Source organism: Schistocerca piceifrons, unplaced genomic scaffold (assembly GCF_021461385.2).
Source record: "Schistocerca piceifrons isolate TAMUIC-IGC-003096 unplaced genomic scaffold, iqSchPice1.1 HiC_scaffold_391, whole genome shotgun sequence".
NCBI classification, from domain to species: Eukaryota; Metazoa; Arthropoda; class Insecta; order Orthoptera; family Acrididae; genus Schistocerca; species Schistocerca piceifrons.
In genome coordinates, this window is record NW_025728616.1 from 40,001 (window position 1) to 43,967 (window position 3,967).

The 3,967-nt window shown below is 54.7% G+C and overlaps 1 non-coding gene across 1 annotated transcript in view; it reads right to left on the minus strand.

Annotated features, from left to right (window-relative positions):
* Window positions 1-1,284, minus strand: part of LOC124747768 — a 1,909-nt gene extending 625 nt beyond the window's left edge. Inside the window, exon 1 of the ribosomal RNA XR_007011548.1 lies at window positions 1-1,284. This exon is cut by the window's left edge and continues 625 nt beyond it. This is a non-coding gene — a ribosomal RNA (small subunit ribosomal RNA).
* Between the last annotated feature and the right edge of the window lie 2,683 nt (window positions 1,285-3,967).

Consider the following 3,967-nt stretch of genomic DNA (forward strand, 5'->3'; position numbering starts at 1 on the left):
AATTAAGCCGCAGGCTCCACTCCTGGTGGTGCCCTTCCGTCAATTCCTTTAAGTTTCAGCTTTGCAACCATACTTCCCCCGGAACCCAAAAGCTTTGGTTTCCCGGAGGCTGCCCGCCGAGTCATCGGAGGAACTGCGGCGGATCGCTGGCTGGCATCGTTTATGGTTAGAACTAGGGCGGTATCTGATCGCCTTCGAACCTCTAACTTTCGTTCTTGATTAATGAAAACATACTTGGCAAATGCTTTCGCTTCTGTTCGTCTTGCGACGATCCAAGAATTTCACCTCTAACGTCGCAATACGAATGCCCCCGCCTGTCCCTATTAATCATTACCTCGGGTTCCGAAAACCAACAAAATAGAACCGAGGTCCTATTCCATTATTCCATGCACACAGTATTCAGGCGGGCTTGCCTGCTTTAAGCACTCTAATTTGTTCAAAGTAAACGTGCCGGCCCACCGAGACACTCAATAAAGAGCACCCTGGTAGGATTTCAACGGGGTCCGCCTCGGGACGCACGAGCACGCACGGGGCGGTCGCACGCCTTCGGCTCGCCCCACCGGCAGGACGTCCCACGATACATGCCAGTTAAACACCGACGGGCGGTGAACCAACAGCGTGGGACACAAATCCAACTACGAGCTTTTTAACCGCAACAACTTTAATATACGCTATTGGAGCTGGAATTACCGCGGCTGCTGGCACCAGACTTGCCCTCCAATAGATACTCGTTAAAGGATTTAAAGTGTACTCATTCCGATTACGGGGCCTCGGATGAGTCCCGTATCGTTATTTTTCGTCACTACCTCCCCGTGCCGGGAGTGGGTAATTTGCGCGCCTGCTGCCTTCCTTGGATGTGGTAGCCGTTTCTCAGGCTCCCTCTCCGGAATCGAACCCTGATTCCCCGTTACCCGTTACAACCATGGTAGGCGCAGAACCTACCATCGACAGTTGATAAGGCAGACATTTGAAAGATGCGTCGCCGGTACGAGGACCGTGCGATCAGCCCAAAGTTATTCAGAGTCACCAAGGCAAACGGACCGGACGAGCCGACCGATTGGTTTTGATCTAATAAAAGCGTCCCTTCCATCTCTGGTCGGGACTCTGTTTGCATGTATTAGCTCTAGAATTACCACAGTTATCCAAGTAACGTGGGTACGATCTAAGGAACCATAACTGATTTAATGAGCCATTCGCGGTTTCACCTTAATGCGGCTTGTACTGAGACATGCATGGCTTAATCTTTGAGACAAGCATATGACTACTGGCAGGATCAACCAGGGAGCTGCGTCAACTAGAGCTGAGCAGCCGGCCGCCCGGGAGTGTGTCCCGGGGGCCCGCGCGAACACGCAAGCGTCCGCTCAATCATTCTGCAAACAGGAGGAGGCTGAGCTCCCCTGCACAATACACCTCGAAACCCTCTCAGGTCCCGGCGGCGCGCAGCGCCGTCCCAAGTACTTGGTCGGGTTCGAGAGAGGCGCAATCGCCCGGAGTTAGGCGAGTAGACGCTTTCGGTGCGACCACCCGTGCTCCCAACTGAGCTTGCCGCTGCCGACAGAGGCCCGGGAGCGTGCTGTCGTGGCATTGCCGGCGGGAGACAACACGCGCCACCTACGGTGACCGGCAGCTCCAACGCCAGCGCCACAGAAGGACAAAAGCCCCACTTGGGTGCCGAAGCGAACTCTCCCAGCACAGCGCACGCGCCAACACATCCGCACAGCTGCGATACAAACCACCAGCGAGAACCGCTGGGGCGACCGAGCAGCAGACGGCGTCGCGGCGCCGAGCGCCGGGCGGCAGCGCATCCTCAACGCACACAGTCCTCAATCGGACCAGCACACTGAAGATGTCCACCGCGCTTCGCACCGGGCCCGCGAGGACCTACTTTGGCCGCACGGCGCCGCGCGCAGGGTGCGCCGGCGCGCAGCTGCGACGCCTGCCGCGTCCGTCGGCCGGCGCGCCTGCCACTGGCCGCCCCCACCAGCCGGCTGTAGCGCGTGCGCCCACGCACCGCGCGGCCAGCACGCCGGGAGGCGCCCCCTCACCGGCCGGGGACGGTCCCACCCAGCCACCGCCGCGTATCGCTTCACACCCAGATGCCGTTCAGTTTCGTCGGCATGGTGGGTATCGCTGGAACAACCGGTTAGTACCTCAACCTATCGTCGCCATCACCGATTCACCCCTAGCGAGAACAACCGCACCACAACAGGTTACCATTTGTTCATTTGCGTAACTTCACCAGAAAACGCAGGCGTCCATCGCCATTTGCAACTTCCACGATTATTGCATGCCTGTGTCAGGTGTCACGCCACACTACGTCTGCCCACATACACGCAACAAAATGTGCACGCCTAGACAATACGTGGAAGGTGGCCCCCGTACGTATGCGATGTCCATTGCTCGAACGACTGTCAACCGGCCTCTGTAGCATGTCGCAGATATGGAACGCGGTGCACCATGCCATCACGGTGTGTGAGGAGAGACGACTAGGTCCGAATACATCAACAGACAGCTCATGCTGATCGCCATCCACGGCGTCCGTTCCTCCCACACGTCTCTATGGCGTACCACACTGCAATCCAGCTCTCATAGGGAGACGACACGTAGCTGCGTGCACAATATTTGCACTGTATGGTCCGCCGTTTTTGGGCGCAGTCGTTGTACGGTCACACATGTGCCACGATGTATCATTCAGTACATAAGGACGAATGTGCAGTACAGATTGTGGTTTACGCGTACGACATTAGCGGACAGTTGACACAGGCCGCACCACAACGTAGCCTGAGTACGTCGCATGCGGAGGGCATTGAACATGCAAAGTTCTCACCAACCAGCTTGCGAAGGCAGGGGGCAAGGTGGGGACGTGGGGAGGGGCGGCATGTACGTCCTGCTGCCATCCACATTACAGTGTACAGCAGGAGCATGTGGAAAGTGAGCAAGACTTGCAAGGTGTTTAACATGAAGCGATACACAGGGGAGCGGGGAGTGCGAGTAGCGAACTATATTGCGAGGGTTGCGGGTGGGCAACACTACACTAATTGAACGAGTCGTATAACAATTACAGAGCAGGTTTAGGCGACAACGTGGGTTACGTTAGGCGACAACGTGGGTTACGTTAGGCGACAACGTGGGTTAGGTTAAGGCACGACGTGGGTTAGGTTAAGGCACGACGTGGGTTAGGTTAAGGCACGACGTGGGTTAGGTTAAGGCACGACATGGGTTAGGTTAAGGCACGACATGGGTTAGGTTAAGGCACGACATGGGTTAGGTTAAGGCACGACATGGGTTAGGTTAAGGCACGACATGGGTTAGGTTAAGGCACAACATGGGTTAGGTTAAGGCACAACATGGGTTAGGTTAAGGCACAACATGGGTTAGGTTAAGGCACAACATGGGTTAGGTTAAGGCACAACATGGGTTAGGTTAAGGCACAACATGGGTTAGGTTAAGGCACAACATGGGTTAGGTTAAGGCACAACATGGGTTAGGTTAAGGCACAACATGGGTTAGGTTAAGGCACAACATGGGTTAGGTTAAGGCACAACATGGGTTAGGTTAAGGCACAACATGGGTTAGGTTAAGGCACAACATGGGTTAGGTTAAGGCACAACATGGGTTAGGTTAAGGCACAACATGGGTTAGGTTAAGGCACAACATGGGTTAGGTTAAGGCACAACATGGGTTAGGTTAAGGCACAACATGGGTTAGGTTAAGGCACAACATGGGTTAGGTTAAGGCACAACATGGGTTAGGTTAAGGCACAACATGGGTTAGGTTAAGGCACAACATGGGTTAGGTTAAGGCACAACATGGGTTAGGTTAAGGCACAACATGGGTTAGGTTAAGGCACAACATGGGTTAGGTTAAGGCACAACATGGGTTAGGTTAAGGCACAACATGGGTTAGGTTAAGGCACAACATGGGTTAGGTTAAGGCACAACATGGGTTAGGTTAAGGCACAACATGG